At 37.6% G+C, this 15,177-nt stretch overlaps 1 protein-coding gene and 1 long non-coding RNA gene across 16 annotated transcripts in view; one reads left to right on the top strand and one right to left on the bottom strand.

The window, feature by feature from the left end:
* NPAS3 (neuronal PAS domain protein 3) overlaps window positions 1-15,177 on the top strand; it is an 843,415-nt gene that overhangs the window by 761,521 nt on the left and 66,717 nt on the right. The gene's annotated exons all lie outside the window — the stretch shown is intronic.
* Window positions 8,133-15,177, bottom strand: part of LOC130679526 (uncharacterized) — a 101,766-nt gene continuing 94,721 nt past the window's right edge. For 3 of the 5 annotated variants that reach the window (XR_008992514.1, XR_008992516.1, XR_008992517.1), the window contains one exon: window positions 8,133-15,109. This is a non-coding gene — a long non-coding RNA (uncharacterized LOC130679526). The remainder of the gene's footprint in view (window positions 15,110-15,177) is intronic. The other 2 variants (XR_008992515.1, XR_008992513.1) reach the window with 1 other exon arrangement.

The following is a 15,177-nucleotide window of genomic DNA, read 5'->3' as shown; positions in this document are numbered from 1 at the left end:
ATTTCTAGATTTTTAATTCATTCTTTTATAAAGTTGTATTATATTTAAATGTGTTATAAAATGTTTAAGGGCAGAAATATGACTCTTTAAAAATTTTGAAAGCATGTTTCTAGATAGGACCAGCTCATAAAATGATAGCACTAGAGGCATTCAACAGAGAGAAAGGGGGTTGACGTAGCTAGAAGGGTTTACCAGAGGAACCAGTGTTTCTCTTTGAAGATCATTTATGTAAACTTACAGGTTGGCAAATGGCCTAAGCATTCTCTGGCATTTCTCTTCTGATCATGGCCAAAATATATATTTATCTACCTCACAAAGACAGAAAAGCCAGTTTCCTCAATGACGAAAGACAGAAAGGAGCCCTAGAGCTCAGTTTCAGAAGCATACTGAGTTCTTCTCTCTCACAGGTGCAGATGAGGCCTGTCAATCACTGATGTCCAATACCAAGTTTCCCCTGGAATCTGAACTGTTCATAGCCAGCAGAACCAGGGATACTCTTTCAGGAAAGTGGGGAGTAGTATAAGCACTAACCCTTTAGACACTATTGTAGAATAATAAATATATATTCACAAAATCTGGAAAATAAATTAAAAACTAAAATCATTCCAAATTCCTACTATCCTTTTGCAGCATTTTCATGCATTTCTTTCCATGTACCAGGAATCTTTGAAATATATTGCAGCAGAGATGAAAATTAAAGATATCTAAATCAATTGCAATGAATAAATCTAGGTCTCGTTTAAGCCATGATCTATCTAAGCTGTAGCAGATGTTAGAGAGTGCATGGTCATACACAATGATTCGTCTTTAAGATAAAAGTGCTTAACTCAGAGAGTATTGTGACAACTAAATTAAATGTGTATGTAAATCCCCTGGCATTAATCCTAATTCCCTGTTCCTCAAAACTGGTATGCACAAAATAAGATGACTATTAAAATATCTAGCCTGCCACCCAGCATAAGGATTTAAAATCATGATGTTGCAAATTTTAGTATATACCTGCTTTTGTAATGGTTATATTTACTTAAAAAAACAATCCAAGTAGATGTTAATTCATACCTTTGCAGTTTCTTAGGCCTGAAGGAAGCATAGATTATTGACACACGCAACCCAGAACCAGCAGGTGGTTTGGAGACTCAGACCTAGGATGTAGTTATAAGAATAGCTTTCCTATTCTTTCTATTCTTCTTTCCCCTTATTTTCTTAATATGCCTATGTTCCCGTTTTGTTCATTTTATTATTGCTTCATCTGTGTAAGTTTTATGTGTGTTCCTCATGCCTCTTACTCCTTCATACTTCTTTCCTTCCCTGTCTCTTCTTTCTTATTACCCTGCATCTTTTTTCTCCTCATTTTTATTCCCTGCTTAATACTCTCCTCCCCCTTTTGCATTTGCATTTTCTCATATTCACACTTATTCTGTAGCACTTTCTAGTAAAATCAGTGACTGTAAAATTTTCTTACCATCTTGTAGTCAGTCTCATGATACCTATCCATTTCTGAAATTTATCAGCCTAGGAATCTTCTACCCAGAGTCACGTTGATGATAATAGCACAACCACGAATGTTAGTGAATATATGAATTTTGAGAACCAAGCAGTAACACGTCCATAGGTAGTTTGTCTTTACAATATTAATCAGATTCACATTTGATATGCTATTTCAGTACCAGGTACCTCATAAGTGCTCAACAAATTTTTGCTGCTCAAGTTTAACTAACATTAATCAAACCTTTCCTTTATATGAATCTATTTGATTCTCCAAACAACCTTCTGATGTTGGGTAAGACATGAAATATATGGACTTCATTGAGATAAAGGTATGGACGGTAGAGAGATATATGACTGACTTGAGACTGTAGAGCTGGTTGATTGGTAAGCCAAACCTGGAACTCAGGCTTCCTAATTCCAAGGCATGCTGCTGCTCTCCATGGGTGTGGCCACCATCCTGCCCAATGGTACCAGTATTGCTATTCCAGGGTAGGATCTTCTGCTCTGAGACCCTGGGGACTACTGAGCATTACCATCCTCTCCTGCTCCCTCATCTACCCAGTAATCCTAAAGATAAATGTTAGGAACCAACCTGCAGAGATATTAGCCACACCAATGACAACCCTAAAAGCTGACATTTGCTGGGTGCTCACCATGTGCCAAGGGGGCTGATTTACATGGATTAGTTCATATATTCCACTGTACATGGCAATTTAAAGTGAATGCAATAGGGTTCTCTAAATATTAATATATTACTATATACATCTTACCAAACATAACCAAAGCTGTTTTACATTGAAAACATACCTACCCATGTGGAGGGAAAAGAAAAAAAAAAGCAAAGTCTTAAGGAGATTAAAATAAAACCCAAGGGAAACCAATGAAACCAGTCTCCAAGTTCTTTCCTTCCCTGCAATGAGTCGCCAGTCTGTACCACTTGCTTGCTGGTGGACTCTAATGCCAAACCGTCACTGAGCTAGTGACATTAGTAAATCTTTATATTTAAGACTGCCTCGCTATTTGTCCTCAATGCTAAAAGTCTTCTTTCCATAGAAAGGCACTATTTGTCCTGAAGGTATCTGTAAAAAGCCTCCCTATAAGGCCCTCCTGTATGCCTGTGTTAATAGTTGGGGCATTATCAGCAGATCATAGCAGAATTTGGGGATGTTATAATGAGAGGAAAATTAAGAAATCCCGTATGTGGGAAGAAGAAACACTAGTACAGAAACAAAATCAATTAGGGAGAAATTGATTGCCAAATGCAATCCTAAAGAAAAGAAGATAGGCGTTACAATAATAATTATTATTATTATTATCATTGCTAATATAAAAAGAGAAAAGTGTGGTTCTGAGTTCACTGCAAAGTTTCCATTAAGTCTTGCGTGATTCTTCTTTAGAGCCTTCCAGAAGTGCAAACCTATAATTTTAATTATATCTTGGCATTCTCATAAAGCAAACAGCCTCCTCAGGTAGTATTTATTACCTGTTAGAAAGAATACTTATGAATATACTTCACCAGTTCCAACTGCAATGATCTGCAATGGACCTTTTCAAGGACAGAAGGGGTGAGTTGGAATACATGTAGGGAAAAAGTTGCTCATTAAGGGAAGGTTTGTTATCCAGGAAAGTATAATTAAGGTGATGGTCCCAGCTTCTGTGACAGCCAACTCTCCAGTAGTTGTCTGATTGCCGCGTGGGTCAGGGATCAGCTTCTGCTACAAGATGTAGCCACATTAGTGTGTTAGTGAACAGGTTAGGAAGTAAATTCAGCTACCTTTCTCAAGCACATTGCTGCTGGTCTTCATTGTTTTGTTTTTACTGTACATCAGCAGGACTGTGGCTTCTGAAGACTCTGTATGACAGGTTAGGCATTTTTATCCTTTGAGTAAACAGTAATCATGGTGTGAAGAAAGTGGAGCATTGGAGAATTTTTCCTATTCTTTGAGAATTCCACTCTTCCTTTTTAGTTCGCTCCAAGGGCTCATTGGGGATACATATATTAAGCCCTTTAAATAGTTCATAATAAATCTTTGTCTCAGGCTGATTCTGACAGTTTTTTAAAGAGTCTTTTAAGAGAGAATCCTCAATCATTTGTTAATCCATGGGGTGATCTTCAGACTTCGGGAAAAAAAATAACAGCCAGAGCTCTTGGGTAGTGAAAATACCATGTAGGAAAAAATATATAAATATGGAAAATCCCAAGAATAACACCTTACTGAAATTACTTACATGTTCTGCATGTATCTAAACGCTTCCTTTCTTCCCCAATAAGCCAAAAAGACAAAGGAAAATAATTGTCAAAATAGCAAGGATTTTTATTGATAATTTTATCTTTTCAGACTTACATGCATCTCCCAAAACATTAGATTTCAAGTCATATAAGAGAGAATATTCTTTTTAAAATAAATGAATTCTCTTGGTAGAAAGATAATTTCTTCTTTGCCCTTGTTTCCCCTTTAAGACTGCTTCAGTCTTCCCCTAAATTACTTATATACACATTGCTATTTTACCTGGTCAGGGAGAGGCTTTCTACTTTCAGAGAAAGGGTTATAGATATTGGTTATTAGCGTCAACAAAAAACTTTGAAGGGCAAGACATAGCTTTCAGAATAAAGACCTTTCTAGTTTGCCTTTACATGTTTTACCATCTACTTTAGATATGAATTAACTTGTCAAGTATATTAAATGTTCTTAATTTAAAGAATATGACATGCTTTTATCCCCAAATAGTAATGTACAACACTTACCAGACTAAAATAAAATATTATCTCTCATGTTAATGTCAATAATCATTACAGTACCTGTGCATTTGTACAATGAACAGAAAATAGTCTGAAGTCTCTATATAGAAGAAAAGAGTGCTTCCTCTCAAGCATTTTATGTATAAATCACTTACTATTTCAGAGCAACTTATTTGGATGTATTTGGTTTTGCTTGTAACTGAAGTGATTAAGGAGGAACTGAAAGAGTGCAGGTCATAGCTTTGCATAAAACAAGAGGAGAAGCATCATGACAAGAGCATTTTCTCCATGTACCTGATCTGAACCTTTATGTCATTTCTAAAATACAACTTCTCAAGCTATTGAAAAACACTAAGAACTTTATTAATGATAGGCAAATAGAGTTTATTAGGAATAAATTCAATAATAAAATGAAGAAATGGGCAACAGCAGCCCACTGGTACAGGTGAATTCATTCTCATGTAAGGACAAACAAATGAAGACCCAGAGCAAGGGCAACCGTAAATACCTGGGGTCCCTGCAGTTGAGAGGATTAAACACAAAACAATTATCACAAATGCAGTGGGAGTGTTCAGCTACCAGACAACAAGGAATATGTGGTGCCAGTTTTTAAAGAATTATTTGGCATTATGGAATATACCATTTAGACCCAGATGCATTGGATATGATGCTGAAGTGTTGGTGTGAAAAATATCAAGTACATCATTAGAGAGCTGTGTGGGAAGCAGGGAAGGGCAGTAATTAATATCAACAAATTTTCTTTGCACCCAGTTTGAGAAAGGCTGCTTCTATTCCATCTCACCATCATTATTAATAATAGTCTTTATCTTTTTAAATGGAAGAAAAGAGGGTAATTCTATAGCAAGCCTAATTTCAAATTATGCAAATGGAATCATTAAATATGACTGCTTTTTTTTATCCCTACCACTTGAAAAGATTATTCATAGCTTTGAAGAAAATATACAAATGACCTAACCTCAAGTTCAGGTACGGAAATGATGTCTACACACATATTATGATGCCTGCACATATGCTAACTGACCAAAGTCATAGTGATGAAGTCCTGTCTTCTTTGAAGTAAAGCAGGGCCACTTCTGCCAAAGGTAGAAGAGTGGGTGCCAAGATGGATTGGTGGTTATTGAAATTTACTAAGATCATTAAAAAAAGGGAAATTTGCTCAATTAAAGATGTCAAAAATAGATATTCATTAGCAAAATAACAGATATAGATTCAACTATTGGGTTACCTCCCATTTCTGCCTCCTCTAAATTATTGCAAAGTATAAATAATGTTACTAAGCATATTCTCTAGTAAATAACCCTCAATTCTTTATTGAAGATGCATTTAATACAGTACTTATAACTGAAAACATTTTGAAAAATAACCACTTCAAGATGTGGTGCAATAAAGCCATAATAAAACCAACAAATTCTAGCTGCCTGGTCAAATCCCTGCTCTATGATAAAAAAGAATAAATTAGCAGAAGATACTGACTGGGGAGACATTTATGGAGACCTGCCAAACAGGTCCTTCTCCTCTACCACCAGAACACACACACACAGACACAGGAAAATAAAGATTGGCTACATCCAGTAAGGGGTCAATATCCAAAATATATAAAGAACTTACACAACTTAATATCAAAAAAATCAAACAACCTGATTAAATAATGAGAAGAGAACCAAAGAAGATATACAGATGGTCCACAGCCATATGAAAAGATGCTCAATATCACTAATTGTTGGGGAAAAGCAAATCAAAACTACAATGAGGTATCACCTCACACCTGTCAGATTGGCTAGTATCAAAAAGAGAAAGATAACAAGTGTTGGCAAGGATGTAGAGAAAAGGGCACCCTCATGCACTGTTGATGGGAATGTAAACTGGTTCAGCCACTATGGAAAACAATATGGAGGTTCCTCAAAAAAAATAAAAACAGAATTACTATATGATCCAACAATCCCATGTCTGGGTATTTATCCAAAGAAAACAAAAACACCGATTTGAAGATATATATGCACCCTTATGTGCATTATAGCATTACTTACACTAGCTAAAATATGGAAACAATCTAAGTGTCCATCAATGAATGAATGGATAAAAAAGATGTGGTTTATATATACAATAGACTAATACTCAGCTAAATATCAATGGAATATTACTCAGCCATACAAAAGAACAAAATCTTGACAATTGCCACATCAGAGGAACCTAGAGGGTACTATCCCAAGTTAAATAAATCAGACAAAAAAGAAAATATAATATAATTTTGCTATATGTGGAGTCTAAAAAACAAAATGAATGAACAAACAAAATAGAAAAAGGCTCATAGGTACAGGAAATAAAAACTGCTGCTTACCAGAGTGGGGGAGGGGTTGGAGAGCAGGCAAAATAGGTAAAGGGGATTATAAGGTATAAACTTCCAGTTATAAAATAAATAAGTTATGGGGATATAATATACCGCATAGTGATTATGGTCAATAATATTATAATAACTTTGTATGGAGACATGGTAACTAGATTTATCCTGGGGATCATTTCATAATGTTTAAAAGTATCAAATCATTATGAAGTACACCTGAAACTAATACAATGTTGTATGTCAGTTATGCTTTAAGTTTTTTAAAAATTAACCATTGTGCTAGACCCCTTATCTGAGACAGCAAATTTGAAAAAGCTACGTAATGTCAACATTCACTTGCAGTAATTTTCGGTTACTGCTGAGTTCTCCAGTACTCTCCAGGGAGAAAGTCTCAGGCATTCAGAACTTTCACTCTGTCAAACAAATGTATCTCAGGCCAATCTTCTAAACCCCTCCGCTCTTCTTCCCTGTTAATCACGTGACGGCTGTCAGGCAAAGCCCTTCCTCTGTGCCTCAGAGAGTCTTTATGTCTCTAGGAACAGGGTTGCCAGATTTAGCAAATAAAAATAAAGGATTTCTAGTTAAATTTGAAATTTGTATGCAGTATTTAGGTCATACCAAAAAAGTCATCATTTATCTGAAATTTAAACTTAACAAGGTGTCCTGTATTTTATTTTGGAACCCTAATTAGGAATAAACTGATAAAGCCACCATCTTTTCCACAAGCCCACTTCTACCTCCTCACCCTTGGTGAATCCTTTCTCCCTTGGAGGCCCCTGTTATCGAAAGTCTCTCTTTCGATGAGGCCATGATTCCTAAGCTCTGGTGTATCCTGAGGTGAAAGAGGAGAGGTCACGGGCTTTGCTCCCCCTGCCACTGCTGCCCCAAAACCCTCTAAAAAAAAAAAAAGATTCTTACCTGTTTTCAATGCCATTGTCAGTCCACACCCCCACTATTCACCCACCCTCCTCAATGGCATCAGCTCATTCTCTGCAGTCTTCCTGGGCAGCAGTCTTTCAAGGAGACAACAGATGCCAGAATGAGAGTCTCCAGGATGGGTACCTGTGACGCAGGCACACACACACACACACACACGCACACACACATCCTTTGTTGCGAAAGCTCCAAAAACCCTTTTTTTGACTTACCTTCAGCCACCTATTGGCACAGTCATAGTATGACCTCTAATCATGCTTCGTTTCTAAGATGCCAAATGTCTGTTAAAAAATTTTTTTTTTAATTTTCTAAGGTAAAAGAGCAATAGAAGAAGTTACAAAGGGAAAAATGTATAGACTTCTCTTTATAAAATTTAAAAATATGTATCAAGGAACATAATAAGTAAAAGGCAAGTAGGAGAATATTTGTGATAAATACAGCAAGGACACTATCCCTAATATATATAAGTATCTCATTCAAATTGTTAAGAAAAACACTAAAAACACAGTTGGAAAAGAATCTGAAGACATAAATATGACTCACTGAAAAAAATTCAATGACCAATAAATATGCATTAAAAATCATTCAATTTCATTAGAAATAAAAGTACAAATAAAACACAAGAGATGTTTTTACATATAATTTTTCAGGGAAACCCCCATAAAATATCTTCTTTGAATCTTCTACTATTTTAATATTTTTTATCAAATGAGAAAAAATGTTTGAAGATGGCAATCAAATGGAACATCATCAAACATTATCGATAAACATGTGAACTGGTACAGTACAGCTTTTCTGGAAATCCATTTATGCATATTAGCTTTTTAAGAAAAACTCATCCTCTCTGACCCAGTAATACTCTTTCTAGAAATCCAACCTAAGAAATTACAGGAAAATTAATTTCAAAGAAATTCATCACCATGTAATAAAATATTACGTAGTCAGTAAAAATAGTGTGTTTGCAAGTGATGTACTGTTATGGGAAAATGCAGATATGATCATTTCTTTTAAAAAAGGAAAAGCTGATTTGCAACCAAGGCCACTGGAGTGCCAATATCCTTTTGTTCCCCAAAAAGTACCTAATAGAAATACAACTCTTATCACAGAGTGAGCTATAAGCTTTTTTAACATTAAAAATGTGAGAAAAATAGAAATGATCCCAATTTCAAAATAAATTTATAAAAGTAAATAAGAGTACAACAAAATATATTTATTTCAATAGTGAACATAATTGGGTGATAAGGTTACTGAGAATTTTTTTTCTTACTTATACCTTTTCATATTTTCCAAATTTCTATGAACATAGGAAAAATAGAGACATATAAACATAAATTTTTTAAGAACAATAAACATTCTTACAAATCATCCTCTGAACAGAATCCCCCATTGGCTGACTCCTCCTGGTCACCACCCCCTGTCTTGTCTCCTTCCCTCTTTCCCAGCTCATCACTGCCAGTATTCACTTTCTTGTCTCTTAAGGAATCCCTCATTCTGTTGACTTTCTTTCATTACATTGTGCCAGTTTCCATCCCTGGGAAAACCTCACTGACCTGAGAATTGCCTGGAAAAGCCACAAAGCTACTATCATCAGGGTACCCTAGAAAATGTATGCTCTTACGTTTAAGCCTTGCAACTTCCAGCCACTACGCAATCTTATTATTTGTCTTCTATTGATCCTAGTTGCTGTGCTTCATAGCTTTTTTCCACTCTCAAAATCCTCTCCTTCTCCCACTTCCTTTATCTCAGTGAACGACCTTTACTCTCTAAGTCATTCACCACCATTCCCACCACACTCTCTCTCTCTTCTCCCTTTTTCTCTCACATCCTCCTTTTTCTTCTCCTTCCCATTTCAGAGGCTCACCTCTCTTTCTCTATCACTGATTAAATATCCTTAGGATTTAAATTCTTCAATTTTAATGTGGACAACTTGAAGCTCAGTTCTCTCAATCAGGAAACATACCCAAGTCTCTTTCTTTTTTTCCACCAAAATTCACCAAAGAAAAGTATATCATTTATTTACCCTATCTTCGCTGCATTTTTCTAATGAAGCTGCTCTCTCTGGAGAAATCCCCAAAGACTCGACACCAGTGGGTCCATCCGGGAGGCATTGGACACTTGGAACAATTCCACCCATTAACTCCTCTTTAGTTTCCTACATGTTAAATCATTTGTATGTCACATTTTAGTATATCACTTATTTTCATGACACTTTAGTGTATCACTTATTTTCATTTTGGACAAAAGTTCAAAGGGTAATATTTCTATAATTTCTTTGTCACTAGTGCATATCTATCCAGATAATAGTTTCTACAAGGTCTTTTTCCAGTCTGGAGTCATAAAGTTACAATGCAAATCATGAGCATGGAGATATGGCATGGTGTCGTCATCCAGATATCCGGGTGACTTGGTCTTTTCTCAAAACCCATCTCATCAGAGAGGCCATGTGACACCCAACCAAAATATGGTCCTCCCAACTCTCTAGCCCCTTACTCTCTGCATTGTTCTTCTGTAGAGCTACTACCAAAAATGATGATGTACTTTTCTCCTCCTCCCAAATGTAAGCAGTTATAAATGGCCCCAGCTCTGGATAGATATTTGGTTAAGTCCTTATTAAATAACTGAACAAAGACTAAGTGAGCATCTGATGTGTGCTTCCATGTGCTACTTAGATCGTCTTTTAGGGCCATGTACTGAGTAAAGGTAAGACGTTCCAGGGACAGGCAGAAGGTCGACCTTTAAAAACTTAAAAGGTGCACACTCAGTCCCGAGGCCTGCACATGGAGAGTGATACTTTGCCTATCAGTGGTTTGAATCACTGCCTGAGTTTTCACCCAGTGCTGCCTAACTGTGGCTCATCACATGGCGTTGTTGCAGTTAGTCACAGGGCTTTAAAGCAATGAAAAGGCAGAATGCATATGTGTATGTTTGCAAATGCCTCTGTAACCAGACTCCTCTGTATAACTCCGTTTTAATATATAGTATGTCGACAACATCTGCTCCTGCAATGGAGACTTGGCCAGAATGCTAAGAAAATAAACATGGCAGTTCAGCTCAGTACTGGCAACCAGTTACTGCCCCATGGATAGGCTACACAGAGGATTCATGTATATAAAATAGTATATTAAAGTAAACTTACAAAAGCAAAGAGCAATCATTGCAACCATAATTTTTTCTTCCTCTTTGGAATTCTAATTTTAAAAGCATTAAAGAAGACAGCTGCTCATGCTGTGATATGCACTAAACAGCCTGAAGGATGGAAAAAAATATATTTGTAGCTCATAATAACTATTGACCTTTCTGATATACAATGTTCTCTGTGTTAGCTATTCGGTTCTATCAACAGTGAAGATTGAACATGACTTTTTAATAGAAAACATGGGGTTCTGAGCTGCCTTCACAAAGGTGTTTATGTATTGTTATTTTGTTTTGTACTACAAAGACTAAGTCCTGGTGCCCTTTGTCTGACATCATGTTTGTCATTACAAAAACAAAAAGGAAAGAAAAGAAAGGAAGGAAGGAAATAAAAGAAGGAAACAGAAAAGGCGAAAAAAAGCCTCAACATTATTGAGTATGTTTTATACGAGGAATTGGCTCGTAACCACTTTATAATCGTGATAAAAGCATTGCCACACTCGATCCCATCCGCAATACTGGTAATGAATCCAAGCAGCATCCCAGGAGGACATGCTATATTTTTCTCCCAGAATAGATCCCTCAAGTGGCAACATTTATAGGGCGTCTCCAATAAGATTTAAAACACTCGCTCCTGGTATTCCTACGGCATGTCATGTGGAGTGCAGTCTGCTGCACAATGGGCCACAGTGGATGCCATGTACTCTCAAAGGCTGTTACGATGCCCATGGTTTCCCCATTGAACTTTCTCATTGCTTAGTAGTCGTGTATAGAAACACCCACTGGTAGCAGCTTGACTCTGACACTGTGTCTGTTTCCCCAGAGTGGTATCATCCAAACGCCAACTGCGGAGCACAAGGCCGCGCTGAGCACACTTCTCGCCCAGGGCACAGCCTCACCACACCGCCACCCCTGCCAGGGCAGGCAACCTGGAAGCAGCCCTGTGCACTCCCGTTCTCACCCCAGGCGGGCAGACGTTGCCGGGGAGTTTATGCTGACAGGTGGCACGGGTTGGCGGATTTTTTTTCCTTTTTTTTTTTTTTGGTGGATTATTTTGAATGTAACTTAGAAAGAAGTTTATTACCTCATTATTGAACCACAATTATTTTCACAGCTATGCTCTAGAGTTTCAGTTAATGATTCACAAGTTTCTAAACAAAGCTGAAGACTCACAACTGAGTGGGAGCAGGATTCAGCCCTAATGAGACTTAAATAAATGCAGCTTTTTCACCGTACTGCCGAGCAAGCACCGAAGTTGATAGAGGCTGAATGCCGAGCCAGAGCCTAAGGGCCGGAACTGCACTTGCGTGACATCCAGAGGGTAGTCCAACGTGCATCCACAGGAAATGCGGAGACTACATCACCACCAGCGGCCAAGGCTCTTCTTGGTCCAGTCTACTGAGGCCATCACCCCCTTCAAAGTTACCCTGGCACATGGCAGAAAACAGACCAGTGAATGAACACCAACTCCCAAGAGACAGAGAACAAAGTATTCTCAAAGTCTAGGGGAAATCAGGCCAATCCTGTTTCAACTACCAAACCAACTGGTCCATGACTCTCAAAATAACACTTTGCAGAAAATGCTTCCTTAGAGATGAATACAAGGAGAAAACATAATGATTCCCTCTCCTAAAAGCAAAAACAAACATGGGACAAGATGTTTGATTTTTGGTGAGAGAGAATGGCAGAGGCAAAGTGAATAATTCTTAAAAGAAAGCAGCTGAATGTTATTTTATTCAATAAGGAAACTGAGTGCCTACCTACATAAAACACAATCCTAGGCACTTGGAGGGGATGTGGTTGTCTGGAGAAGAGCAGGAAATAGGTACGGTAAAAGGCAAGACATCAGACCTACCTTTCAAGATCTCAGAATCTTGTAGATCACACTGTTGAAAACATCTTTTGCAAATTGGACATTTTTTAAAAATTGGTTGAGTGTTTACCTTAAAAAAAAAAAGACTGCTTACAAAAATCAGCATCACAGGTCATTTTCCTTGCATATGTGAACTCACAAGGTATTGACACTCTGAGCAATGCATTTCTTTTCACTGTCACATGAGTTTTACCCATGTCTATGATGATCAGATATGAAAACAAGGCTATGACTTTTCCAAAAAGAGGTTATATTATATATATAGAGAGAGAGTTATCTATTGTTGCATAACAAATTACCCCAAATATTTGGCTTTAAAAAAGCGGATATCCCACATAGTTTCTATAGGTCAGGAATCCTGTAGTAGCTCATGTGGGAAGTTCGAGCCCAGGATCTCTCATGAGGGTGCAGTGGACATGTCCATCAGAACACAGTCATCTGAAGGTATGACTGAGGCAGGAGGGTCCACTTCTAAGCTCACTCATGTGACTGCTAGCAGGAAGCCTCAATTCCATGCAACACTGGCCTCTCCACCAAGTTGTTTGTATCCTCACAAAATGGCAGGCAGCTTCCATCAGAGTGAATGTCCCAGGAGGGAACAGTAAGGAAGCCACTCTGCCCATTACAGCTGAGTCATACACTGCCGATTCCTCCATGTGTTATTTATGAGAAGTCACCAAGTCCAGCCTGCACTCAAGGCATAGAGGAAGTAGCCTCCATCTTTTGGAGGTAAGAGCATGGGAGAACTTGTGGCACTTAAAAACCACCACGATTTTCCTGCATAAACATAGAAATTTCTGTGAGAAAAGATTTGTTTTTACCATGCTTGGCCTACTATTAGGAAACTAGGTTGGGAAAAATCTTATTACATTAAAGTCAACATTTAATGAATATTAGCTATTGACTATATTAATATTAAGCAAATATAAATATATACGTGTATATGTGTGTATATATGTGTATCATCTTTGCTCCAGGTACAAAGAATCATGATAGGGAACCAGTTAGACATCTCTCAGCTCTACTACCCAAGAATATCCAGCATGAGAGATAAAACAGGGATATAAATAACTGTAAGAACAGTATATTGACAACATTGTAACCCTCTGAGTCAGGTAAACATGTCATGTCTGTGTGCTCTGCCACTGACTATCTGGGAGACCTGGACAACATACTGACTGTTTTTATATAATAATAAAGTTTTGATATTTGTATTAGTCAATATGGGCTCAGTAATGCTGCAGTAAAAAAAAAAGTCCCCAAATTACAACAAAGTTTTATTTTCTGTGAAGGTTGGCTGAGGGTTCTGTTCCACAGTATCTTCATTTCAAGACCCAGGCTGATGGAGCAGCCACCATCTGAAATTGAGAGACACCAGGCAGAAGGAAAGAAAAAGTAGCCCTTCATGACTGGCTCTTATCAAAAATTCCACCTGGAAGTGATGTGTAATATTAGGTCACATTTCATTGGCCACAGAAAGCTTCAGGACGATACCTAACTTCCAAGTGGCAGAGAAAGTGCAAGAAAACTTTTGCAACAAAAGAAACAGCTTGTCATGTACTTGATACATAGCCAAACTGAAGTCCTGAAATACATCAGTATCTAAGAAAGCTAACAGTATATGCCAATGAAACAACTGGCTTTCCCAAGATAGGTGGAAAATGAACCAACATCTCCTCCCTTGTCTTGTGAAAGTCATTTTGGTTATTCACACTTTGGTGTGTCCTAGGTGCACAGAACATCAGAAAAAGGAAAGATTCATTTGCAATGAAATGGGGAAAGAGTATATTTAACTTCGTATCTTAACGCCATACCCTCACCTACTTCTCATTTAAAAGGAAAAAGAGTTTTCCTTGTTCACAGTTGAAGAGGAACAATGTGTTCTAAAAACGTAATTTTTCTTTTCTCTCCCTCATTTTTCTTTCCCTCACAGCAGAATTTGGTGGCAGTTGAAGAGTTCTGATACTAGAATTGCACTGAAAACATTCAGAGAATACTGTAAAGAAAACCCCTCTTTACGCTTTGGCCTCATACACCTGTAGAGCCCCTGGAGGGAATGCTGAGTGTGTCTGATGGACTTGGCCCCAGGACTGACCTGTGAGAATGAGATGTTTCTCAGCCCCCTCCTCATTCTCCACCTTCCCACCACCTCCTGCTGCTACATAATAAGGAGGAAGCAGCACTACAATGCCAGTTAGGGGCCATAAACAAATATGGATAATAAAGACATGATTTCACATTATGGTGGCATTTGCCAACATAAAAATTATTACAACTTTTGCTATCAATTGTTCTGTAAATTTTACCAAAAAAATGCAAAAACTGACATTTCAAGAGCTGAGGTCATTGAGATTTATTAAAAAGTTGAGACCCTGTGATTCAGCAAGAGAAAGTGTAGTCCTTTATCCAGCTTCTAGTTGTGTGGGACTTGCTCTTGGTCTTCAGCTCCTTGTTTATAATTCATAGGGCAAACCTGGCCACATCTGGGTTTTGACCACTTAACCCATAAATTTCTCCTGTGTCTCAGGCATCAGTGACTACTTCTTTGAATCCAGTGCAAGCAGTCGTCGTAGCCTGCCTCAAAAAGTTGACAGAAAAATATTTGTTATCAAGCAAGCACTCTGAAATGTTTCTTTGATGTACACT

The sequence above is a fragment of the Manis pentadactyla genome, chromosome 11 (assembly GCF_030020395.1).
Source record: "Manis pentadactyla isolate mManPen7 chromosome 11, mManPen7.hap1, whole genome shotgun sequence".
Lineage (NCBI taxonomy): Eukaryota > Metazoa > Chordata > Mammalia > Pholidota > Manidae > Manis > Manis pentadactyla.
The sequence above is the reverse complement of the archived record's forward strand: the minus strand, read 5'-3'. Positions and strand labels throughout refer to the sequence as shown.